General features: G+C 44.5%; 2 long non-coding RNA genes across 2 annotated transcripts; both read left to right on the forward strand.

Annotated features, from left to right (window-relative positions):
- Positions 1-21,757: 21,757 nt before the first annotated feature.
- On the forward strand, positions 21,758-24,187 carry LOC132086015 (uncharacterized). Its single transcript, XR_009420338.1, has 3 exons — positions 21,758-21,973; positions 22,598-22,661; positions 23,359-24,187. It is a non-coding gene; the product is annotated as an uncharacterized LOC132086015 (long non-coding RNA).
- Positions 24,188-24,210: 23 nt separating this feature from the next.
- Positions 24,211-25,347, forward strand: LOC132086014 (uncharacterized). The gene is made up of 2 exons (XR_009420337.1): positions 24,211-24,319; positions 24,914-25,347. It is a non-coding gene; the product is annotated as an uncharacterized LOC132086014 (long non-coding RNA).
- The last annotated feature ends 1,789 nt before the right edge of the window (positions 25,348-27,136 follow it).

A 27,136-nucleotide genomic window follows, 5' to 3' on the forward strand; every position in this document is an offset into this window, starting at 1 on the left:
GCTTTCAGGCGGGCAGTGCAGAACAGCTCCGGTCTGTGTCGTGTTGTCCCGTGTTCTGTGTTCCCTAGTGGGTGTTTGGGGTCCCTTTTGCCTTCTCCCCTCGAGGCCCTCACCACAAGCATGATGTGTCGTGTTTCATGTCCCCCCTGTTTGCCACGTTCTGTGTCACGGGTGTGTGCAGGTATTTGTGCCGGAGCTGTTCTGCCCTGCCGCATGGCCTGCTGCAATAGGACAAGCCTTGGGGCGTTGAAATTTGTAATGTGGGCTGTACTTGGGCTCTAGATGCTGTTTCTGGATTGACATAAGGTGTTTGCAGCTTTTGAGTTACACTGGTGGTGTTTGACATATGTTCTAACTTTCTTTCAGGTGCAGATGCATTCCATGTGTGGCAGAGGGTCGGGGTTAGGAGGTGCCGGGCCTTCTTAGGAGCGCGGTGAGTAGCAGAGTGGTGGGGTTTTGGCCGATGCGGTGCCAAGATCAGGCACTGATGTTTGGTTCTCTTTACTCTAGCTGTCTGAGAGACACCAGCCCGGTGCCAGCAGGACCTTCCCAGGTGACGAGGTAGCCTTTCGTTGCACCAGAGACCTACATCCCCAGATGTCTGAGAGATAAGTAGAGGGCTGTGACCCACAGAGGGGATGAAGGCATGGTGCTGTTTCAGGAATTACTGGGAGGGGTTTTTGATTCAGCCTTGGAGGTGGGGGGTGTTCATGAGGTGGCCCCTTAGGCCCCATAAAAGCCAAGTCTCACTTTTGATCCCAGTGCTGAGGCGCGCAGGGCAGAGCAGTCCCGGTGTGTCTGGTGTCACTTGTCTGTTGTGCATTATGTGTTGTTTGTGTATCCCATGTGTTTTACCTTAGGGGGGCCTGTCAGAAACCTTGGCATCATTGGTAGCATCCGTGATCTCTGCATTCTCTGGCCCGGCACCCAGGCCATAGATGTGATTCTGATACCTGTCTGAGATCCCCAGTCAAAAGTGCTCTCTTTGGAAGCATCCAGTCAGGTGCCTTTTCAGGTCTTGTTCTGAGCTGTAGGGACAGCTATGCCCCACCTGGATCCATTGTGGGAAATTAGGACTTGTAAGAATGTGAGGTTAGGTACAGCATTCTGACAGTCGGATTCCTAGGCATCCATCTTTGCTGTTCTTGGAATTAATCATTCAGTTATAATCTTCTTCCTTCAGTGTTCTCTGAGCCTCATCAGCTCACCATCGGTCTCAACTCAGTCATCTCCTTTTGCATTCTCTCAGTCCTTGCAGCCATTTTCCTTGCCAAGAGATTTGTGTCTGTGTCTTGTGCCCATTGTTTGTCACGTCCTGTCCTGTGTCACGGGTGTCAGCACACATTTGGGACGGGGCTGCTCTGCCCTGCCGCATAGCCTGGTGCGATAGGAGAGGGCCCGGGGATTTGGAATGTGCAGTGTGGGGTGTAGTTGGACTCTAGATGGGATTTGTAGATGGACACAGGATATCTGGAGCTCTTCAGTTATCATTGAACCGTCTGACTGTTGCCCTAACTTTTTTTTCAGATGCACCTCCTCAGATGACTGCAGTAGTTGTGTAGGTTCCTTCTTCTGAAAGGGAATAGGCCTCAAGAATTCATGTTCCAGAGAATTTTTGCAAGTCCTGGCTTGTATTGTATCTGCCTATGGTGGCTTATGTTGTATGTACCTATACATCTGTCTTTTATTGGATTTTGGGTAGAAAATTTATCAGTCCAGAGTGGGGACAAGTCCTAGCTGTCAGATAACCACTCGTTGACACTTCCTGTCGTCTCGCAGGTCCCCGAGGCTGCTGATTTCCCCAGGATCTGCCTTTTTACCTCAAGGAGCGGCAGCCAGAAGATGTGTCACAGCACGTTCTTCAGCATCTCGAGTAAGGGCCGCAGTGAGCATTTAAGTGGAAAGATTGTGTGAGCGTGTGTGAGAGCACGTGGCTGTGTCTGTCTGTGTCTGCTCGTCTCTGCGTGTGTGAGTGCATGCTGACTGGATTTAACCTTGTGTGTGTGACTTTTCCTTTCCAGGTTTTGCGACTCTTTGTTAAATTTAGAATAAAAAATCCCCAGCCGGGTTGTATTGCATGAACTGACATGGTATGTACCTATGTTGGCTTAAAACCCAGAGAAACAGACGAAGATGAGCAGGAAAAAAACAGAAAAAAACCCCATGATGGACAAGAAAAAAACCCAGAAAAAACCCAGGATGGGCAAGAAAGAAATGAGAAAAAAACCCCAGAAAATAATCCCAGATTGGCAAGAAAAAACTCGGAAAAAAACCCCAAGATGGACAAGAAATAACCCAGAAAAAAATTCCAAGAAGGGCAAGAAAAGACTCAGAAACCACCCAGAAAAAGATCGCAACCAAAGTATAAATATAGAAATGTTTTTCAAGTATATGCAGATATATAAAGAATTGTTAAATTGTTTAAAATATGAAATGACATAAATAGCATATATATACAGTATTACTTGTATTATGGATCGTATTGATTTATGTTTATTTCCTATAATACACTACAATATTTATATCAATTTTACATCTATCATATCTATCGTTTGTGATATGTTACACCATGTTGATGTACTCTAGGTTTTTCTAAGTAGTTTAAAATAAAGGGGAGGTTTTTTTTTTATGTGGCAAAAGCAGGTGTTTTAGTATAAAAATTATAAATACAAATACTATAAAGGTAGAAATCTAAGAATAGAAATAGATCATAAATAGCTAAAGGTTAATATAAAAATTAAAAATATAAGAAAAAGTTGTAGCAGTGGATATGGTACGTAATTTAAAAAATAATTTATCTCTAGTATTTGAATAGGATACATATTATACATAATGAGTAATATAATACTTAAATATAAACTATAAATATAAATGTGAATGTAGTAATGCTAGCTATAAATATAAAAATATTTCAATACAGTTTCAAAGAATAGAGCTGTTTTGTATTTATTTAGTTAGGATGGGACTTTTATTTTAAATAATGAAAGCATGATAGAAATGTAATTTAAACATAGAAATCTACAATCAATGTGGAAAGATATTTATAAAAGCACAAAATATAAGTAAATATAAGTAATAGAAATAGACAGAATATATTATATAAATTACATGCCACATCAATGTCCACTATAGATATGCATGTGAATATAAATACGAAAAATAGAATTGAAAAATTTATTTCAACGTGACTTTAAATCAAGGGGGCTTGTCTGCACATATTTGTGCCGGAGCTGTTCTGCCCTGGCGCGTGGCATGCTGCAGTAGGACAAGCCTGGGAAGTTGGAATTTGTAATGTGGGCTGTACTTGGGCTCTAGATGCTATTCCTAGGTTGGCATAAGGTGTTTGCAGCTTGTGAGTTGTCCTGGAGGTGTTTGACATATGTTCTAACTTTCTTTCAGGTGCAGATGCCTTGCATCCCTGGCAGAGGGTCATGGTTAGGAGTAGGAGGTGCCCGGCCTTCTTAGGAGCACTGTGAGTAGCACACTGGTGGGGTTTTGGGTGATGTGGTGCCAAGATCAGGCACTGATGTTTAGTTTTCTCTATAATATAGCTGTCTGAGAGACACCAGTGCGGTGACAGGAGGACCTTCCCAGCTGACGAGGTGGCCTTTCTTTGCACCTGAGACCAGCATCCCCTGATGTCTGAGAGATAAGTAGAGGGCCATGACCCACAGAGGGGATGAAAGCAGTGTGCTGTTTCAGGAATTACTGGGAGGGGTTTTGGAGTCCCCTTGGAGCTGGGGGTGTCCATGAAGTGGCCCCTTAGGCCCCATGAAAGCCAAGTGTCACTTTTGATCACAGTGCTGATGTGTGCAGCAGGGCAGAGCAGTCCTGGTGTGTCTCGTGTCACTTGTCTATTGTGCCTTATGTGTTGCTTGTGTATCTCATGTGTTTTTCCTTAGCCCTTTGAGGGTCCTGTCAGAAACCCTGGCATCATTGGTAGCATCTGTCATCTCTGCATTCCTTGGCCTGGCACCCAGGCCATAGATGCAATTCTGATACCTGTCTGAGCTCCCCAGTCAAAAGTTCTCTGTTTAGAGGCATCGAGTCAGTTGTCTTTTCAGGTCTTGTTCTCAGTTGTATGGACAGCTATGCCCCACCAGGATCCATTATGGTGGATTAGGACTTTGTAATAATACGAAGTTAGGTAGAGGCTTCTGATTGTAGGATTCCTAGGCATCCATCTTTGCAGTTCTTGGAAGAAATAATTCAGTTTAGCATCCTCTTCCTCCAGGGTTCTCTGAGCCTCATCAGCTCACCATCGGTTTCAGCTCGGTCATCTTCTTTTGCATTCTCTCAGTCCTTGCAGCTGTTTTCCTTGCCAAGAGATTTCTGTCTGTGTCTTGTGTCCTTTGTTTGTCACGTCTGGTCTGTCCTGTGTCACGGGTGTCTGCACATATTTGGGATGGGGCTGCTCTGCCCTGCCACATAGCCAGCTGCAATAGGAGAATCCCAGGGACTTGAAGTTTGTAATGTGGGGTGTACCTGGACTCTAGACGGGATTTGTAGATGGACATAGGATCTCTGGAGCTCTTCAGTTATCATGCAACTTTTTGACTCTTGTCCTAATTTTTTTTTTCAGATTCAGATGGCTTAAATCTGTGCCAGAGGGCCCCATCCCAGGTGAGGGGATTCCCCCAAGGAGGTAAGGCCCCATTTGTCTCTGCAGCAGAAGTGTGTATGGTGACTCTGTTACAGCTCTGTTCTTTGTCTTTCTTTTTAGGAAGTCAATCTGGATACCAGCAGCCAAGGTGAGCAGCGGAGAGAAGTGGTTGTTATTGCTCAGCTCTTAGGCATAACGATTTTTCAGCAGATTCATGGTGTCACAAGAGGGATCTGCCCAGTGTCAAGGATGACGTTTGCGACTGAGGCTTCAGGTGAGTTGAGGATTGTGACTGGGAGAGGGAGGGTGAGCAGGTATCCAGTTAGGAGTTCTTGGGAGGGGGTTTGCAGGCAGCCGGGTGAGAAAGGGTGTTTATTGGAGGGCCCCCCCACACAAGGCTTCTCAGAAGCCAAATAGAGGCGTTCCCATGTCTTACAGCATACAAGGTCCTCCACTGCACTCACAGGAATGCCATTTAACTTTGCCTTTCTCTAAGCCAGGTGCCACCACTAATGAAGGCCACCGCCTGGGAATCGGGATGAAGCTGGAGCCTGAAGGAGCCAGGCACACTCAGGAGAGGGCAAGTAGCTGCCTTGCTGGGATTAGGCCCACATAACTCTGAACTCACACTTTGGTTTTGGTTTTCTTTATTGTAGCTGACCAGAGGCTAACAGGTGATCATGGGGCCCTCCGAGGCAGACTCATTTCAGGTGCAACATGGATTCCCATCACCTATCATCCAAAAGATAAGTCGGGGGCCACGGCCTGGAGATGGGAGAGTAGCAGGTTGGGCATCCCTGGGACAGATTTAAAAATTGGCATGTATGTAAGCATGTCGCCTTATATTGTGTGTACTTACACTCTATGTGGACTTGCACTGTATGCATCAGCTTATATTGTGTGTACTTACACTGTACCACTTATGATCGCAGCTGCCCTGCCCTGGCACGTAGTCACAGTTAGGTAGAACAGTTATAACAACTTTACTGTTCATCTGTCTTTCGTGGGATTTTGGGTAGAAAATTTATCAGTCCAGAGTGGGGACAAGTCCTAGCTGTCAGCCACCTGTTGACCCTTCCTGTTGTCTCACAGGTCCTCATGGCTGCTGTTTTCCCCAGGATCTGCCATTTACCTCAAGGAGCGGCAGCCAGAAGATGTGTCAAAGCACCTTCTTCAGCATCTCAGGTAAGGGCCACAGTGAGCATGTAAGTGGAAGGAGTATGTGTGAGAGCACGTGGCTGTGTCTGTCTGCTCGTCTCTGTGTGTGTGAGCGCATGCTGACTGGATTTAACCTTGTGTGTGTGACTTTTGCTTTCCAGGTTTTGCAACTCCTTGTTAAATTTAGAATAAAAAATCCCCAGCTGCTTTCCACCCTGGCTGATTTTTTTTTTTGGTCCCGTCCAAGTAAAAACCCAGAAAAATACCACAAGATAGGCTAGAAAAGAACCAAAAAACCAAGAAAAAAAACCCAATATGGGTGAGAATACCGAGAAAAAAAACCCCAAGATGGGCAAGAAAAAAATGCAGAAAACACCCACAGAAAACCAAGAAAAAAACCCCAGGATGGGCAAGAAGAATCCCAGAAAAACAATGCTACATGGACCAGAAAAAACCCAGGAAAAACCAGAAAAAAAACCGGAAAAAAAAGGGAAAAAAATCCCAAGATGGGCAAGGAAAAAAACCCCCCCAAAAAAAACCACAAGATGGGCAAGGAGAAGATCCACAAAAAACCCAGAAAAATCACAGAAAAACCCCCAAGAAGGGCAAGAAAAAACCCAGAAAACACCCACAGAAAACCAAGGGAAAAACCCCAAGTTGGGTGAGAAAACTCCCAGGAAAAAAAACCAAGATGGACCAGAAAAAACCCTTAAAAAACCAAGGAAAAAAAAAAAAAAAAAAAAACGGAAAAAAAACCAAGGATAGGCAAGAATACTCCAGAAAAAACCTCAGAAAAAATCCGCAAGATGGGCAAGAAAAAACCCAGAAAAAAACACAAAAAAAACCCCCAAGATGGGCAAGAAGAAATCTGGAACAAACACCCCAAGACTGGCAAGAAAAAACGCCAAGATGGGCAAGAAAAAACTGACGTAAAACCGGCTGCAAAGCGCGACTGTCGTAAAACCGGCCGTAAAGCGCGACTGTCGTAAAAGGTGCCGTAAAGCGCGACTGTCGTAAAACCGGCCGTAAAGCGCGACCGTCATAAAAGGTGTTGTAAAGCGCGACTGTCGTAAAAGGTGTCGTAAAGCGCGACTGTCGCAAAGACGGCCGTAAAGCGCGACTGTCGTAAAAGATGCCGTAAAGCGCGACTGTCGTAAAAGGTGCCGTAAAGCGCGACTGTCGTAAAAGCGGCCGTAAAGCGCGACTGTCGTAAAAGGTGCCGTAAAGCGCGACTGTCGTAAAAGGTGCCGTAAAGCGCGACTGTCGTAAAACCGGCCGTAAAGCGCGACTGTCGTAAAAGGTGCCGTAAAGCGCGACTGTCGTAAAAGGTGCCGTAAAGCGCGACTGTCGTAAAAGCGGCCGTAAAGCGCGACTGTCGTAAAAGGTGCCGTAAAGCGCGACTGTCGTAAAAGGTGCCGTAAAGCGCGACTGTCGTAAAAGGTGCCGTAAAGCGCGACTGTCGTAAAAGCGGCCGTAAAGCGCGACTGTCGTAAAAGGTGCCGTAAAGCGCGACTGTCGTAAAAGGTGCCGTAAAGCGCGACTGTCGTAAAATCGGCCGTAAAGCGCGACTGTCGTAAAACCGGCCGTAAAGCGCGACTGTCGTAAAAGCGGCCGTAAAGCGCGACTGTCGTAAAAGGTGCCGTAAAGCGCGACTGTCGTAAAAGGTGCCGTAAAGCGCGACTGTCGTAAAAGGTGCCGTAAAGCGCGACTGTCGTAAAAGGTACCGTAAAGCGCGACTGTCGTAAAAGCGGCCGTAAAGCGCGACTGTCGTAAAAGGTGCCGTAAAGCGCGACTGTCGTAAAAGGTGCCGTAAAGCGCGACTGTCGTAAAAGGTACCGTAAAGCGCGACTGTCGTAAAAGCGGCCGTAAAGCGCGACTGTCGTAAAAGGTGCCGTAAAGCGCGACTGTCGTAAAAGGTGCCGTAAAGCGCGACTGTCGTAAAAGGTGCCGTAAAGCGCGACTGTCGTAAAACCGGCCGTAAAGCGCGACTGTCGTAAAAGGTGCCGTAAAGCGCGACTGTCGTAAAAGGTGCCGTAAAGCGCGACTGTCGTAAAACCGGCCGTAAAGCGCGACTGTCGTAAAAGGTGCCGTAAAGCGCGACTGTCGTAAAAGGTGCCGTAAAGCGCGACTGTCGTAAAAGCGGCCGTAAAGCGCGACTGTCGTAAAAGGTGCCGTAAAGCGCGACTGTCGTAAAAGGTGCCGTAAAGCGCGACTGTCGTAAAAGGTGCCGTAAAGCGCGACTGTCGTAAAAGCGGCCGTAAAGCGCGACTGTCGTAAAAGGTGCCGTAAAGCGCGACTGTCGTAAAAGGTGCCGTAAAGCGCGACTGTCGTAAAATCGGCCGTAAAGCGCGACTGTCGTAAAACCGGCCGTAAAGCGCGACTGTCGTAAAAGGTGCCGTAAAGCGCGACTGTCGTAAAAGCGGCCGTAAAGCGCGACTGTCGTAAAAGGTGCCGTAAAGCGCGACTGTCGTAAAAGGTGCCGTAAAGCGCGACTGTCGTAAAAGGTGCCGTAAAGCGCGACTGTCGTAAAAGGTACCGTAAAGCGCGACTGTCGTAAAAGCGGCCGTAAAGCGCGACTGTCGTAAAAGGTGCCGTAAAGCGCGACTGTCGTAAAAGGTGCCGTAAAGCGCGACTGTCGTAAAAGGTACCGTAAAGCGCGACTGTCGTAAAAGCGGCCGTAAAGCGCGACTGTCGTAAAAGGTGCCGTAAAGCGCGACTGTCGTAAAAACGGCCGTAAAGCGCGACTGTCGTAAAAGGTGCCGTAAAGCGCGACTGTCGTAAAACCGGCCGTAAAGCGCGACTGTCGTAAAACCGGCCGTAAAGCGCGACTGTCGTAAAGACAGCCGTAAAGCGCGACTGTCGTAAAAGGTGCCGTAAAGCGCGACTGTCGTAAAAGGTGCCGTAAAGCGCGACTGTCGTAAAAGCGGCCGTAAAGCGCGACTGTCGTAAAAGGTGCCGTAAAGCGCGACTGTCGTAAAAGGTGCCGTAAAGCGCGACTGTCGTAAAACCGGCCGTAAAGCGCGACTGTCGTAAAAGGTGCCGTAAAGCGCGACTGTCGTAAGAGGTGCCGTAAAGCGCGACTGTCGTAAAACCGGCCGTAAAGCGCGACTGTCGTAAAAGGTGCCGTAAAGCGCGACTGTCGTAAAAGGTGCCGTAAAGCGCGACTGTCGTAAAACCGGCCGTAAAGCGCGACTGTCGTAAAAGGTGCCGTAAAGCGCGACTGTCGTAAAAGGTGCCGTAAAGCGCGACTGTCGTAAAACCGGCCGTAAAGCGCGACTGTCGTAAAAGGTGCCGTAAAGCGCGACTGTCGTAAAATCGGCCGTAAAGCGCGACTGTCGTAAAACCGGCCGTAAAGCGCGACTGTCGTAAAAGGTGCCGTAAAGCGCGACTGTCGTAAAAGGTGCCGTAAAGCGCGACTGTCGTAAAAGGTGCCGTAAAGCGCGACTGTCGTAAAAGGTGCCGTAAAGCGCGACTGTCGTAAAAGGTGCCGTAAAGCGCGACTGTCGTAAAAGGTGCCGTAAAGCGCGACTGTCGTAAAAGGTGCCGTAAAGCGCGACTGTCGTAAAAGGTGCCGTAAAGCGCGACTGTCGTAAAACCGGCCGTAAAGCGCGACTGTCGTAAAAGGTGCCGTAAAGCGCGACTGTCGTAAAACCGGCCGTAAAGCGCGACTGTCGTAAAAGGTGCCGTAAAGCGCGACTGTCGTAAAATCGGCCGTAAAGCGCGACTGTCGTAAAACCGGCCGTAAAGCGCGACTGTCGTAAAAGGTGCCGTAAAGCGCGACTGTCGTAAAAGCGGCCGTAAAGCGCGACTGTCGTAAAAGGTGCCGTAAAGCGCGACTGTCGTAAAAGGTGCCGTAAAGCGCGACTGTCGTAAAAGGTGCCGTAAAGCGCGACTGTCGTAAAACCGGCCGTAAAGCGCGACTGTCGTAAAAGGTGCCGTAAAGCGCGACTGTCGTAAAAGGTGCCGTAAAGCGCGACTGTCGTAAAAGGTGCCGTAAAGCGCGACTGTCGTAAAACCGGCCGTAAAGCGCGACTGTCGTAAAAGGTGCCGTAAAGCGCGACTGTCGTAAAAGGTGCCGTAAAGCGCGACTGTCGTAAAAGCGGCCGTAAAGCGCGACTGTCGTAAAAGGTGCCGTAAAGCGCGACTGTCGTAAAAGGTGCCGTAAAGCGCGACTGTCGTAAAAGGTGCCGTAAAGCGCGACTGTCGTAAAAGGTGCCGTAAAGCGCGACTGTCGTAAAACCGGCCGTAAAGCGCGACTGTCGTAAAACCGGCCGTAAAGCGCGACTGTCGTAAAAGGTGCCGTAAAGCGCGACTGTCGTAAAAGGTGCCGTAAAGCGCGACTGTCGTAAAACCGGCCGTAAAGCGCGACTGTCGTAAAAGGTGCCGTAAAGCGCGACTGTCGTAAAACCGGCCGTAAAGCGCGACTGTCGTAAAAGGTGCCGTAAAGCGCGACTGTCGTAAAACCGGCCGTAAAGCGCGACTGTCGTAAAAGGTGCCGTAAAGCGCGACTGTCGTAAAACCGGCCGTAAAGCGCGACTGTCGTAAAAGGTGCCGTAAAGCGCGACTGTCGTAAAAGGTGCCGTAAAGCGCGACTGTCGTAAAAGGTGCCGTAAAGCGCGACTGTCGTAAAACCGGCCGTAAAGCGCGACTGTCGTAAAAGGTGCCGTAAAGCGCGACTGTCGTAAAACCGGCCGTAAAGCGCGACTGTCGTGAAAGGTGCCGTAAAGCGCGACTGTCGTAAAAGGTGCCGTAAAGCGCGACTGTCGTAAAACCGGCCGTAAAGCGCGACTGTCGTAAAAGGTGCCGTAAAGCGCGACTGTCGTAAAAGCGGCCGTAAAGCGCGACTGTCGTAAAAGGTGCCGTAAAGCGCGACTGTCGTAAAAGGTGCCGTAAAGCGCGACTGTCGTAAAAGGTGCCGTAAAGCGCGACTGTCGTAAAAGGTGCCGTAAAGCGCGACTGTCGTAAAACCGGCCGTAAAGCGCGACTGTCGTAAAAGCGGCCGTAAAGCGCGACTGTCGTAAAAGGTGCCGTAAAGCGCGACTGTCGTAAAAGGTGCCGTAAAGCGCGACTGTCGTAAAACCGGCCGTAAAGCGCGACTGTCGTAAAAGGTGCCGTAAAGCGCGACTGTCGTAAAAGGTGCCGTAAAGCGCGACTGTCGTAAAAGGTGCCGTAAAGCGCGACTGTCGTAAAAGGTGCCGTAAAGCGCGACTGTCGTAAAAAGGTGCCGTAAAGCGCGACTGTCGTAAAACCGGCCGTAAAGCGCGACTGTCGTAAAAGGTGCCGTAAAGCGCGACTGTCGTAAAAGGTGCCGTAAAGCGCGACTGTCGTAAAACCGGCCGTAAAGCGCGACTGTCGTAAAAGGTGCCGTAAAGCGCGACTGTCGTAAAAGGTGCCGTAAAGCGCGACTGTCGTAAAAGCGGCCGTAAAGCGCGACTGTCGTAAAAGGTGCCGTAAAGCGCGACTGTCGTAAAACCGGTCGTAAAGCGCGACTGTCGTAAAAGGTGCCGTAAAGCGCGACTGTCGTAAAACCGGCCGTAAAGCGCGACTGTCGTAAAACCGGCCGTAAAGCGCGACTGTCGTAAAAGGTGCCGTAAAGCGCGACTGTCGTAAAACCGGCCGTAAAGCGCGACTGTCGTGAAAGGTGCCGTAAAGCGCGACTGTCGTAAAAGGTGCCGTAAAGCGCGACTGTCGTAAAACCGGCCGTAAAGCGCGACTGTCGTAAAAGGTGCCGTAAAGCGCGACTGTCGTAAAAGCGGCCGTAAAGCGCGACTGTCGTAAAAGGTGCCGTAAAGCGCGACTGTCGTAAAAGGTGCCGTAAAGCGCGACTGTCGTAAAAGCGGCCGTAAAGCGCGACTGTCGTAAAACCGGTCGTAAAGCGCGACTGTCGTAAAAGGTGCCGTAAAGCGCGACTGTCGTAAAACCGGCCGTAAAGCGCGACTGTCGTAAAACCGGCCGTAAAGCGCGACTGTCGCAAAAGGTGCCGTAAAGCGCGACTGTCGTAAAACCGGCCGTAAAGCGCGACTGTCGTAAAACCGGCCGTAAAGCGCGACTGTCGTAAAGACAGCCGTAAAGCGCGACTGTCGTAAAACCGGCCGTAAAGCGCGACTGTCGTAAAAGGTGACGTAAAGCGCGACTGTCGTAAAAGGCCCTTGGTAGGTTCTAGATACAGTTCTAGGTCTAGTTCTAGGTGCGTTCTAGGTATGTTCTAGATGTAGTTCCGTACACTGAATATGGTCTGGGTGTGGTCTAGATTACGTTATAGGTGCATTCTAGACTGCGTTCTAGACTGCGTTCTAGACTGCGTTCTAGGCATGTTCTGGGTTACGATCTAAGTTTGTCCTAGAGCGCGTTCTAGGTACGTTCTAGATTGCGTTCTAGGTGTGTTCTAGATTGCGTTCTAGGTGTGTTCTAGATTGCGGTCTAGGTGTGTTCTAGATTGCGGTCTAGGTGAGCGCTAGATTGCGTTCTAGGTGAGCGCTAGATTGCGTTTTAGGCACGTTCTAGACTCTAAATTGCGTTCTAGATTGCTTTGTATTGGCCTCTAGATTTGCGTTCTAGGTGCATTCTAGACATGTTCTAGACTCTACGAATCGTTGTAGATTGTGTTCTAGGTATGTTCTGGGTTCCGTTCTAGGTACAGTTCTAGGTACGTTCCAGAATGTTATGTTCTGTATATGTACTAGATATGTATTAAGTATGCTTCCGGATATGGTTCTAGGTATGGCTCTATGTTATATAGAATTATGTATAATATATATTAATAATATATAATACATACAATATATAATTCTATATAATCTATATAATACAATATATAAAGTATATATTCTATTTACAAATATTAATTGGTTTCACTCCAAGTATGAATTGAATTTGGCTGCTCAGTCATGCAACAAGCTGGTCCTTCATCTGAATGGATGTGCTTGCTTGAATGCTGGCCAGTGCCTGATGGCTGGAAGGCAAATGAAACTTTCCCTCACAAAATTGTGCAGTGGTATCATGGGTTGACTGGGAAAAAATAATGTATTTTCCTATGCCCGTTTCAGTTACTGTTGATTATTTTCAGATTCAGAATAGAAGCATAAATTGTCAAAGCAAAATACCAGGTGAGAATTCTCTGAGGAAGAAGGAAAAGCCAGGCGTTTTTATAATCCCTAAAAGTTTGTTCTTTAGAAGAATCCAAACATAAACTTAACTCTTGAGCATTTATGTTTATACAATTCATTGTACTCACAGGAAATAACATTAGGAATTGATTACTGCTGGTATCACCCCCTTCATAGCTGTGTGGACTAAGTTGATTCCAGTCATGTACAGAACTTGTGGGATTTTACTTCTTCAATTGTAATTGTTGTCCCAACCTCAATTTGAACCTGAAACGTCACCAGACTATCCTTTTTAGGTTAAAATAGAAAATAAAATATTGGAGCCTTTTGACTTCAGTAGTCTAACTCTGCTGAGTTTCCAGGATCCATCTGTAAATTAGTTTGGCTTTCAGCTTCCACTGTCCATAACATGTTCACTGTTCATAATTTTAACTTCAGACAGGGAACTGATGTTCAGGCAAAAATGGATGGTTTAACACATAGCTCTAGATATAGCTCTAGATATAGCTCTAGATATATAGAATTAGATATAATATATAATAATAATATATAATATATAAAATATATAATTATATATAACAATAGATATAATATTATCTATAAAGTATATATTCTATATAAGATATATTTCTATGAATACTATATATTTATATACATATTTTCAACTGCTTCTCAGATGAAAATGATTCAAGAACACTCCTCTTTCCAGACCAGTGACAAAATTGGATTTTCAGCAGAACAAAACACGTGTGAGCTCTCAGGTGGGGAGCTCCAGAGTCCTGAGCCCCCAGCTGATTCCAGTGCTGCCTTCTGTCTAATCCCAGCCTGTGTTGGCAACCTGCCCTCCCATTTCAGCAGAAATTCAGAGAGGTGAGCTGGAGTCACTGGGCACAGCACAGTGGCTGGAGCTCATCAGCCTGTTCCATACAGAAACCAGCTCTAGCAGAGTTATTCTGCTCCTGTGGTGTGCTCAGCTGGGCTGAGGTGAATCAGTCTGTTTGAATGGATTGCCTGGGAGCATCATGCAGTAATAGTCTCAAAGTGCATTGTCACCATATCCTTACCTGCTCAAGGAAAATTCCCTGGAGCTTTGAGTGCTAAGAACATGGAGTGCATGGAGGAATGGTTTCCTTCAGGCTCTCTGGTTTCCCAATATGTTTTTGGTGGCGACTGGTTCATGGAGAGGATGAGAAACAAGTATGATGTTCTGTAGAAGAAGGTTTATTAGTTCTGTTGGTCTCTGACTATATTTCTGTTATTAATCTGTTTTAGTTAGTAATTGGACAGGTCACCTGTGCATAGGACTGGGAGTTGTTATAACTCCTCTAGGTGAGGCTGTAGCATGTTTCTTCAATCCTTGGCATAGAGAGGAGTCAATACCATGTTATTTAATGGAGGCTGAAGAGTGTTTGTGCTCCTAAAGTATTTGAGACAAGGAAGATCCTGTCCATAGTGATTTGATAAAGGACAGGGATCCTACCCTTTCTGTCTGTCAGTGCTGACTCACACATGTTTGTTATTTGCACCATACCACTGCCTGTGTAGCTCTTAAGACCCCCTTAGGCATCCAGACACAGTCTGTATCTCAAACAGCCTAAAAATTCAATGATGGGATGAATTCTTTTGGAGACTATTTTTCTCTTATTAGGTTCCTATCTCAAGTGAACAAACTGCTTGATTTACAGCACTGTTGTTTGAGAGGTTCCCTTGTGTAGCTGAAGATTCGTGTAATTGCTACTTTGCAGCAAATAAAAAAAATTTCTCTGGTTCAAACTGCAATTTGACTATTTCTGATGTGTAGAGCCCATTATCAGAGCCTTGATGAGGCGCAGAACAGATTTGGATGAAAATGATGAGATTTGGATGAAATGGCCCTCCATCAGGGCAGGCTACAAAGATCCTCCTCTTTGAGGTATTGGCCCTTTTGATGCATAAAATGCATGAAAATTTGCTTGAAAAGTGCAAGTTGATGAGTAAAAGAGAATTCACAGTAATTGTAGTGAAATGAAAAAAGAAAACAGGCAAAAGCATTGGAAAGAATATGTTTAATTGCATGTAATTACTTGATGTGGGTTTCAGTCAGGGAAAAAAGGAAAAAGGAACATGCTAAATAGCGCTGGTGTGGCAATTACTCTTTGATGATTTTCTCAAATGACTGAACTTTGTGTATTATTAAAAAAAATAAAGATACAGCAACAACAAAAAACAAAAAAAAAAACCCAACCAGGAAAACCACACACACTACTTTATGTTGTAAGAACTTTGCTGTATCAGTCAAAATGCTCTGCCACCTCATGATTTTTGCATGTGTAGACAAAATGAACTTTGTTTCCTGGTAATGCTGTGTCAACATGCTAGGTGGGATGCAAGTTTAATAGTTTTAACTATCAGGGTGTGAGTAAAACATTGCCTGGGTTATCTGATAGCCTAAGCACTTTGAGATGGAGCTTCTCAGTTGAACAATTTTTTGACATGCCAGGTTTGCTGACAAACAAATCTGAACAAGTTGCAGTCTGGTGAAATAAAAATACAAGAGAAGCAGAAATAGAGGTCCAATAGAGGTGGGACAAGGTTCCTAGCACTAATTCAAATGGTTTTGTCTCTAAACAAGTAATCAGACTGTGGTGGTGTTTGAGGGTCCCCAGGACAAGGGAAGAAATGACATCTGATAATGCCTCATCTTCCCTGAGGAGGCTTCCAGTAAGGAAAGGACAAATGCGGGAGTCTGGGGCTTTCCTTCTGGGAAATTGAAAATCGAGGAAGAAAACTAGATAGGGACAAAGAAAACTGATGCTATCCTTCTGATAACAGAACTGAACTCATAAATGAATTTAGGACTGGTCCTCAGCATCTTTTAGGATTCTGTCAATGCACCTGTGACTGAGACTGGCAGTGATTTTCCCAGGTACAAAAATACAACTTCATTTCAATGTGAAGGATTAGTCAAGGTCCAGCTGTATTTTGCTTGGAAAAAAATTCTGCCTGCTATATCTGCACCAGAACAGGCTTATTGGTGGAATTCTTTTCTGCAGATGTGGCAATTTTGGGGGGGGCTGTTTTTGGTCCTAATCTGGATTATTTCTTCTGGTTTTTGTGATAACTTTCACAGATAGGCAGGTAACTGGTAGTATTCTCCCAGTCTAAGTAGGTTTCTAGGAAAATGGAGTAGTAATAAAAAAGTAGGCATAGCAAGCTAAAGAAAGAAAAGACCTGTGCTGCATCTTTGTAGCCTTTTTTTTATTTCACTGTGATGGAACACCACTCAGCTGAGTAGGGAAATATTGTCCAGTTCAGACTGTAATTGAGTAGAATCTGACTTATTTGGGGCTGAACACAAAAGTGAGGATAAATCAAGGAATTAACAAGACCGAGAGAACAGACTCTACTTTCCAAATCCCAGAGTGCCAGTGCTGGAAAGTTTATTGTAATGGAATTTCAAGCCAGGATTTCCAGGCTCAGGAGGTTTAGTTATTTTGGATGCATTTCAGATCAGCAGTGCCTGCTTGGCATGCTGTCTGCTCCTGTTGCAGCATTTAGTTTTGTGACAGGTTCTGTGTGAGAAACAAGAATGGCCCATATCAGCACACCTTGGCAGCTTTATTTCAGCTGTAGCATTTTCAAGGAGAAGTTCCACAGCTGTTATTCCTTGTAACCCTGGGCCGGTGTCTTTGCTTGAAATGGTTGAAAAGGACGTGCAAACTGAAGGCTCTTCCCCATAGAAAGGTGTCAGCTCAGCTGCTCTCGCTCCCAACGTGTGCAGAGTTACAAACACAGAGCCCTGGGGCAGCAATGCCATCAGCTGGCAGTTCAGCAGTTATAATTTACCACAGGGGATGGAATGGTTTTTTTGTGAGGGTTATCTTAGCAAGGCGCTCACTGGGGGACCCATCTGTTTCTGCTCATGTGCTTCCAAGGGTGACGTTTGCTAGCAGGGCCAAAAACCCCCCGGGAAACTGCATGTGAGCACAGTTCTCATGCGTAACCCATTGTAACTACATTTCCTCCTGTCTGTGATCTGCAGAACTCATCTGATAGGGAGTTTCTTTCCCAGTACTTTGGGTGAGTAGACTCACTAAATCCTGCTTCCTCTGTTTCTGCACTAGGGTTCATCCAGCACTGAGTACTGTGGGAATGTGTAAAATCAGAGGGGTTTGGGAAAGCTGCAAAAGGCAGGCCTCAGAGACAGCAGAACTGTGATCAGAGCTGAGCAGCAGCCATGAGATTGGTCAGCAGAAAAACTATTTAAACTGTGGAAAAGCAAGGACAAATAGAACAATGGTCTGTGTATTAACACTTGCCTAGAATGACTCCCTAAGCTACAGAAAGTTTATCTAGCAAGATATTAGGAAGTTCTAGGCTTAATACTGGAGCTCTGTGCATTGTGTTTAAGGCTCACAAGCAGGTATTGTATTTGAAATAAGCAAGCATTGTTTAACCAAAGGTACCTGTGCTTACAGTGGTTGGATAGAGCTACTGTCAATGTGCTTTTGCTTTGTGTGATTGGGCAAAAAACTGATAAAGTGAGTTGTGACATTGAGTTCTTGGTCTGCTGCCTGGGATGTGAGCTGGTGGCATCTTCCCATTGCCGTAACCATGGAATGAGGCTGATGCTGGAAAATCAAACGGCTCAAGGCAGTTCCCAGCAGCCCTGCCCTGTTTGTGATTTGTGCACAGACCCCTGCCAGTGTCAAGTACTTGGCACAGAGCTATGGTGAGAGGCACTGTGAAACTCCTGATCTCCTGCCTTCCTGCTTCCTCCCCATTTCCCTGATCCCTGAAAGCGTTTAGCCATGACAGCACTTCTCTTCACTTTAGCCATGACAGCACTGCACTTCATGTCCTAACAAGTGTTGGTTGCACAGAGGTAGTGCTGAAACTGTTGATGGTGCTGTTATTAGATGACCCCTGACACTCACCAACTAACTGAGAAACTGGAGACCATGAATTTCCCATTTCTCCTGAAATCACTTTCTTTCAGAAACTGCTGCACAGTCTTGCACACAACGCATTACTTAAAGGCAGAGATGAGAATTCAGGGAGTGGGGTCTGACTTCCAGCTGAGGTAATTGTGCAAGGCTACTGCCAGGGAAGAAGCGAGGCAATCCTGACTGGATTGAAAGCTGCCTCACTGTGAGCAACCCCTGAACCTGGAGAGAACATCTGAGTGCTTGTTAGGCTGCTGAGAGGTGGGTCTGACAGCTGCTCCTTGTGTGCATAAAGACACAGAAAGCACACAGTCCTGAGGAAGGGAAAGTTGGATGTTAATTGGCTCCGAGTGACTTCTGGTGCCAGGAATGCTCAGTATGGGATGATGCTGGGGATGTAAATGGCAGGAGAGAATTAATTGCATATTGTGAGTGAGGAAGGACTATGGTGCTCAGAAATGAGTTTAGCTTGTTTTGTTGGTTTTCTGGTAATTTTTCTAATTTGGGTTAATTTTGTGGTAGTGATTATGCCTAAATATTGTTCTAAGTCTGAAATTAGTACTGTGGTTATCTGTTGAAAAAGTTCTTAGTCTCTTATCAGGTTTTTTTTGTATATATATATTTGTATATATTTATTTAATTTAAATAAATATAAGTAAAAAAATATGATACAGAAAATATATATCTATTATTATATTAGAAGGTATTCTCTCTAATATATATAATATCTATGAATAAAATAAATACAAATATCCATATAAATATCATTAAATTTTGAAAAATAAATTTACTTTCTAAATTTTAAATCTGGTTCAAATAAAGGGGTGTCCTTGGTTTTTATTTGGTTAGAGGCAGGAGTTTTATTTTAAATAATATAAGTAATATAGAAATGTGGATCTTAAGATAGAAATATATAATAAATATATAAAGAGAAATTGCTAAAGTATGAATATAAATTTATATATAAATATATGTAAGTAATAGGAAGAGTTGTAGTATAGAATATAAATAACATTATATGGGAATATAAATATAAAAATATGTAAATATAGTTTAAAAGAAAGGGAATGTTTTGGCTTTTATTTAAGTAGAGGCAGGGGTTTTATTTTGAATATTATAAGTGTTAGAGAAGTAAAAATCTTGACGCAGAAATATTTAATCAATGCATAAAAATATGTATAAAAATATATAAATATCTACTCGCATCAGATGTAATATAGAATATAAATTTATTTATAACTTGACATTGGTAAAGATAAATGTATAAGTAAGCAATAGACATTAATATACATTATAAATACAAATATGAATATAAAAATCAGACATAAGGATAAAACATATTTAAATATTTTTTAAAAGAAAGGGTTGGGGTCTTTTTTATTATTGGGTTAGAGGCAGGGTTTTTATTTTAAATAATATGAATGTAGATATTATTGTTATATATTTCTAAATATTGAGATATAAAATCAAGATATAAATATATATATATAAACACAAAATTTAAGTAAATATAAATAATAGGAAGAGATGTAATGGAGAATACAAATAAGAGTATACATTAGTATACATTTTAAATGTAAAAGTGAATATGAACCTGAAAAACAGAATTTTAAAAAATATTTAAATACAGTTGAGAAGACTGAGGTTCTTTTTGGCTTTAATGTGGGTAGAGGCAGGGGTTTTATTTTAAATAATGTAAGTGTTACAGATGTAAAAATCCTAACACAGAAAGATATAATAAATATATAAAGATATGAATAAAAGTATATAAAAATATAAGTAATAGGAACACATGTAACATAGAATATAAATTTATAAATAAATCGCTAAATATAAATGCAAAATCGATCATACATCAGTAAACATTTTAAATATAAATTTGAAAAATGTTTTTTTAAAAAAATTAAATACAGTTGAGATGAAAGGGGGTTTTATTTGCCATGTATGGGGTAGAGGCAGGGCTTTTATTTTGAGTACTGTGAGTGTTACAGAAGTAAAAATCCTAACAGAAATATATACTTACTATGTAAAAATATGTATAAACATATAAAAATAAATTTAAGTTTTAGGGATATATGCAATATGGAATAGAAATGTATTCATAAAAACAAATGTATAAATGGACAGTGTACATCAATATACATTGTAAATAGAAATGTGAATATTAATATGAAAAAAATATTTTTTTAAATATTTAATTTTTTTTTTAAAGAAATTGTTGAGGTTTTGTTTTGTTTTGTTCTATTAGATTAGAGGCAGAAGTTTTTTTTTTCCTCTTCCCGGTTGTTTTGGGGCATTTATTTCAGAGCAGTTTTCGGCGGGGATCGCCCCTGTTCTTTTTTGCCGTCTTCGCTGCCCGCAGCCCCGAGGCGCGCTGCGCCCCCGGCTGGGGCGGGCGGCAGTGCTGCCGCCTTGTGGGCAGAGCGCGGTACTGCAGCCCTGCGCCGAGAGGCCGCCACCTTGGGAGTGGCGCGTCGCGGATGTCGCGGACTTTTGGTTGACCTTCTCAACAGGGCGGCGAAAAGGGCGGGGAAGTGGAGGACCGGGGTGGGTGACACTGGACTGCCTGCATGGAATACCGACCCCGGCGCGGCCCCGGTGGTATTTTCTGTGACGTTTCAAGTGTACCCGACACATGCTGTGGTCTCAGCGGCGCCGCGGGCGGGCGTATTTCGGCGGGTTTGTGACAGGCATGTGGGGAAACGCCTCGCTGTGCCGGGGTCCTCTGACAGCCGCTTTCCCGCCCTGAGGGAGCCGAGCCGGGCCGAATAGTTCCGAAGAGCCGAAGAGCCGAGTGTGGGCGAAAACAGCCGAGTTTCACCGAAGAGCCGAGTGTGGCCGAACACAGCCGACTTGAGACGAAGAGCCGAGTGTAGCCGAACACAGCCGACTTGAGACGAAGAGCCGATGATAGCCGAGTGTAACCGATAGCCGACTGTAGCCGACATTGGCCGCATTTAGACAAAGAGCCGAATATGACCGACTTTAGCCCAACCGGGCCGAGTTCAGCCGAAGAGCCGGAAAAGCCGAATTTAGACGAAAAGCCGAACCGAAACGATTTTAGACCTAAGCCGAACCAAGCCTAATTTAGCCGAGTTTATTTAAACAGAACCGAACGACGCCGCAGCACTCTGCCTGCAGAGCGCCGGTGCAGACGGCAGGGGGCGGTGTATAAAGCGAGTATAAAATATCAACTGTATATAAGAAGGAATAAAAAGCTCTGTGTCATGTGCAGCAGTAGAAAATTTCAGGCTCCCAGGGAATAAATAGTTTTCTTTCAATCATTATAGTTTTGGGGTTTTTTTTTACTCCCAGGTAGCCTGAAAGTTACTACTGCTGCTTTTTGATTCTAAAGCTAGGAAGGAAAACCAAGATTACAAATACAAGAAAAAGAAAGGGAAAGGGAAGGGGAAAAAAAGGAAAGGAAAGGAAAGGAAAGGAAAGGAAAGGAAAGGAAAGGAAAGGAAAGGAAAGGAAAGGAAAGGAAAGGAAAGGAAAGGAAAGGAAAGGAAAGGAAAGGAAAGGAAAGGAAAGGAAAGGAAAGGAAAGGAAAGGAAAGGAAAGGAAAGGAAAGGAAAGGAAAGGAAAGGAAAGGAAAGGAAAGAAAGCAGGAGAGCAGAAGGGAAGGGAAGGGAAAGGGGTGAAAAACAGCGTTAAAAAAATAAAAAGAGTTGGAGGGGAAAAGAGAGGGCATTCGGGAGGAGCGGTCCTGCCTCAGGTCCTTCCCCGCCCTGGGGCGAAGGACCCGTTTGATGCCCGGGAGGGACTGCAGCTCCCGGTGGCGGGGGACGGAGCCGTGGCTGTCAGCCCGAGACTCCAACTCCCGGCAGGCCCTGCTGCCGGCGCGGCGTGTGACGCAACGGCTATCGCGGCACATGAGTGGCTACCAGCGCGAGACTCCAACTCCCGGCAGGCCCTGCTGCCGGCGCGACGTGTGACGCAACGGCCGACGCTGCCCGGGATTTTTCTCTAAATCGGCAGTAAATACAGCTGAGTAAAATTAGCTTGGTTTTCTTCCTTCTTTTTTAACTGAATTGTTTTTATTAAAAATACTATTTGAATATGTAGAAAAAGTGGGGATGTCCTGTACTATATCCTAGCTTTTCTTGTTTATAGGGTGCTCAGAAAACATGCGTCCCTTAGAGTCCCTCAGAAAGGTTCTCAGTGCGATCTCTACCAAGGTATGTATTTACTAATAAGTGATCCCTTTAGATATTTGCCTGTGTACCTTTTCCTGTAATTCAGAGCTTGCGTTCTGTGGGTTTTATGATAAACCTGTAAAATATGTAAGAATGCTTTTGCAAGTCTGAATCGTTGAAGGCAGCAGTAAGTGGATTTAGAGCCTGTTCTTGACCAGACAACGGGAAAAAGTGTGACTTTGATGCTGAACTTGTTTTTTTCATTTTTCATTTGACTTGTCTGGAATGATTTAGGAATAGAGAGAGCTAGAAAAAGAGAGAAATAGAATTGATTATGGAGCACTCCTCAAATGCTCACCACGATTCAGTGTAGAGCCGAAGTGAAGGGTGATGGAACAGAGCTCTGTGCTTTAGAAGGAAATAAATTTAAACCTGACCTCCGCACAGAGTCTCACTAACTTCTTTTGTTTTAAAATACAAAATATTATTAGGAAGTGTTGGAAGTTAGTGTTTTGGGAAAGAAACGGCAGTTCCACAGAACATTCCATTTAACAGAGGCTCTGGGAAGGATTCATGTTGTAACTGCTGTCACTGCAATCAGTTGGTGGTTCAGCCTTGAAATGTGCACTTGCCCTTCTATAAAGCACTGTTTTGTTTGCCTTTCAGTGCTATGAGTCTTGATAAATTGGAGAAGAGCCCAAGAGAAATTTTTCATCCCTTGATATAAAAGGTAGGAAGTGACTTTTTTTGGTTTGGTTCTTTTTCTTTATTATTTCCTGGAAATAAAAGTAATTAAGTATAGGTACTACTGGTTTGTTTCTTCCAGTAGCAGATGATAACAATAGCAGTAGTAATAGTAAAAATAATAATAGAAATAATAATAATAGCAATGTAATACTACCTAAACTGTCTTTATCCATTGAACTGGCCATTTCAAATCAAAACTTCTAAACACAAATCAAACCATCATCCTCGTAGAATCTTTCACAGCAGTGGGCTATAGATCCTGGTTTTGTTGACAGGATTTATTGGTTCTGGAATAGCAAGAGGGAAGTACAAGCCTAACTACTTCTAGCTCACAGACCCATCCAGTGAATACTGCTTTGTGTTTTGGTGGGCTTGTGATGACTTTGAAATCAATTGCTCATTCCAGTAAAAAAAATTAATGTTTTTTTGAACCTGACAGCAGAAATAACTTTAGGCACCAACTTAATAATAACAGATCACCAATTTAAGTTCATAATTTTATGCTGTACTATCAAAGTTTAAAGGTAAATTTTTACTTATTAGGAGATGGTATAAAGTGTATGTTCCAATGTGTTGGATGTATGCAAAGGTACATACGTACCCGAAAGTCCTTAGAGGAAACAAATTTTTACGTCTGCTGTTTGATTGTTTATCATACAATATTTGGTTTTATTTCCCAGGGATCGGTGAATTTTAACTTTGGAGTCCTCTGTGCTAAGGATGCTCAGCCTACAGATGATGAAATGTTCAGTAATGGTGAGTTTTTCACCTTCTCTTTAATTGCTATGCTGATCTGAATAAGAAAAAAACAAAAGCAAGAGAAAAAAAAAGGATGGTTTATTATTTTTTACGCTGTTATGTTTGTTTCCTCAGTATTTGCTGCAGCTCTGCGAACCCAAGCTTTGGGTTCCTTCTGTCCCACTGGGAGTTGCCCAGTTTGGTTGCATCTGGTGAAATTCACCCTGAGACCTTACAGAGCTAGCTCAAACTACGTGAGAGCCATTTGCAGTTCTCTCCAGACACCTGGAGAATGGGTGATGTTTCTGAGGGTCTGGCAAGTATACTTGTATCAAAACTCAGTCTGTGAAATTTCTGGGGAAAACCCTTCTGTGTCCTGAAGGGTTCAAACTCTGGTGAGGATCCAGTTATCAGGTGCTCACCTGGATGGTTCCAGCTCTTAAAGTGAACACTTGTACTCTTACCCTGTAGTTTACATCTATTGTATTTTTGTTATTTTGCAAGATTTTACGGCTTTGCAAAATATTGTGCGTTTCACTCTTTGGAACCTCTCAGATGGTTCTTTGGTGCAGCACCACCTCATGGGACACTTGGCTGCCGTCCTGAAGGGGTTGGTCGCTAGAATTGTAAATCCTGGAGAGTTTGTAAGTCTTCTGTCCCCAGGGAGGTACCATGCTTTGTTTACTTTTGTTCTGTTTGTTAGGCGCTGCTTCTCATTGGAAGTATGAATTTCAAACTACCCTGTTCTTATTTTAACTGTTTTCCTGGTTCTCTCCCTACGGCAGGGAAAGACTCTCGTCTCCTTGTCGTCGGGCTCGGTGCTGTCCAAGAAGATGCAGAGACTAAAAAAATCATAAGAAGCAAAATATGACTGCAGGGAAAACAAGCTGGAGAGAACAAAAGGTGATATTGTTATCCTTACCCTGTATTAGAAACATCCGCTGTGCTTTGATGCTGGCAGCTGCCAGGGGCTTGTTAGCTCTTTGTAGGCAGGTGTAGGTGTTCACTTGTAGGTTTTTTCTCTGGACAAGTCAATTCAAACTTTGCTAAGCTTATATTTGCAAATTACTCTCTAGCACAGTCCAGCATGACATTTTTGAATGTTGTAAAAATACCATGTTACTTGGAAATTGCTAATGATGAGAAGCTTTAGGGAAAAATAAGATGTCAGGGTTGGGAGATGTGAGAAGAATTTTGAGGGGATGTTAGACTGAAATAAAGCACACTTGAAGCTGGACTGGCACGCTGGCAGATCCCCTATTAAACAGTAGCGCTGAGATTAGCCTGGGGGTTGCCCATTGTTTCTGTAGAAATAAATGTTTTCTGGTCTTCAGAGGTAAGCTGCTTTGAAAAGCTGGAAGGCACAGCATAGTGACAATCCGTGTGCTTCGCATTAAAAATAGATTTCAGAAGGGTCCTAGGCTTTTGTCTTTTCCTAGAAGTCGATGTAATCCTATTGAGGAGTTTTTAATTCTGTGCTGCCATGTCATCGATCAGGGCCCTGTCGTACTAATCATCATACAGATGCAAAACAAAAAATCAGACCCTGTCCCGACCACTTAGAGCCCAGAACACGATTTCCTCAGGCTGCCATTTGTGTGCCATCGGTACTCACCATGGAAGCGAGCTGGGGATCGTTGCACCCGTTGGGAACAAACCGCTTCTCGTCACACAGAAATGGAATTGGGACGACGCCTCAGCCAGCCTCTCTCTCCTGAATCTGCAGCAGAGCAGTTCCAGTCCATGCGGGCAATCCAGTTCCTGACGATCTGAGCGCACGGAGCAGCGCTCAGCTGCTGTGGGGGGCTCAGGGAGGGCAGAGTGTGCATTGTCATCTTCCTGAACCTACAGACGCGAATCAAAGTGAGAAGCCACAGGGTGGAAATCAGTCGCATATATGCTAAATAAAACTTGCAGGTTTTTTTTAAGAATTGTTTTTGCTTGTTCTTTGTTGTGCTTCTGTGCTTAGAAAACCTCCCTTTACAATCAGTTCAATTCATCAATTGAACCTTTGTTTGCAGACTCTCACTGAGCAGAATTTGTTGCAGACTCAGTGCACGCTGTGCAGGCCTCCCGGGAGTGTGAGGAGCTCACGTGTGCTACTTTTTGCTTTAGGACGCTCTGAGGTATTTATTCCTTTTGGGATACATGATGAGAATTCCCAAGAGAGGTAGTTATAAGGTATGACATCGGGAAAAAGCCTGTGTGGTTGGAATGTTGTTGCTGTCAAAAGTTAATTTTTTCTTAGCCAGTAGTTAGCTTTTTGCTTTATTTTTGTGGTATCAATATTTTATTGTTTAAAAAATTCCTTCAAAATAACTTCAGTGGTCGCCCACCAGTACCTTGTTCAGATTTGCCTATTTGCTTGTAGCTGAAATGTTCACATCTTGTTTATCATTCTATTTAAGAAACTGCTGCCCAGCCAACTAATAACTGAATATCCATCTGTCTAGGACACGGGGAGAGGATTTAGGTAATGTCTTTATTTCCAGAAAAAAGTTCCAGTGTAGTTTCTAAATAGAGGAGAAGGGGGTGAAGACTCGGGGCTCTGATGCCGTTGGGGCACCCCAAGGTCCCCAGGAGAGGGGGCCCCACTGCGGTGCAGGAGCAGGTGTGTTCTCATGTAATATTGAACAAATTATAAATATAAATATGAAAATTATAAACATGAAAATATTTTTAAAATACTTAAATAAAGCGGGTTTTCTTTATTGGTCAATAGGCAGGGTTTTGATTGTAAAAATTATAAATGCAAATAATATAAAGGTAGAAATCTAAGTTTAGAAATATATAATAAATACATACAGATAAATATAAAAATTTAAAATATCAGAAAAAATTAGTTGTAGCAGTAGATATTATACATAATTTAAATAATAATTTAAATCTATTTTAAAATTTTATATATATAATATATCATTATTAATGTAATACATCCAAAGAAACGATAAATTAAAATATGAATGTATAATTATACAAAGTATAAATAAAAAATATTTCAGTATCCTTTAAAAGAAGGGTTTTTTTATTTATTTGGTTAGAGACGGGGTTTTTATTTGGAATAATGGAAGTATTATAGAAGTATAAAATTAAATATAGAAATATACAGTCAATATAGAAAGATATTTGTAAAAACACGAGCGAACGACGCCTCCTTCGGCCGAACCAAGGCGAGACCGGCGGAACCTGACGGCCTCGAGCGAACCGAGGCCAGGCTTGCGAGGCTGCCTGAACGGAGCCGAGCTCAGCCGAACCGAGCCCGCTGCTCTCGTGCGCGCTAATTAGCGCGAGTGCGGTCACTGCCCAATGAGCTCCTGTGCCACGCCGCGCTCCCGATCGTGTCCGTGCGATGGCCGGGCCGCCCGCGGGACGCGGCAGCAGGAGAGCCCCGAGCCGGGCGAGTTTAACGTGAGGCGGCGCCGCTTGCCCGCCGTCAGGGAGCCGAGCCGAGGCGAGCTCAGCCGAACGCGGAGAGAGCGGCTCCGAGTTGGGCCGAAGCGAGCCGAGCCGCGCCGAGCGCAGAGAGCGGCTCCGAGTTCGGCCGAAGCGAGCCGAGGCGCGCCGAGCGCCGAGAGCGGCTCCGAGTTCGGCCGAAGCGAGCCGCGGCGCGCCGGGCGCAGAGAGCGGCTCCGAGTTCGGCCGAAGAGAGCCGAGCCGCGCCGAGCGCAGAGAGCGGCTCCGAGTTCGGCCGAAGCGAGCCGAGGCGCGCCGGGCGCAGAG

The sequence above is a fragment of the Ammospiza nelsoni genome, chromosome 34, assembly GCF_027579445.1.
Source record: "Ammospiza nelsoni isolate bAmmNel1 chromosome 34, bAmmNel1.pri, whole genome shotgun sequence".
NCBI lineage: Eukaryota > Metazoa > Chordata > Aves > Passeriformes > Passerellidae > Ammospiza > Ammospiza nelsoni.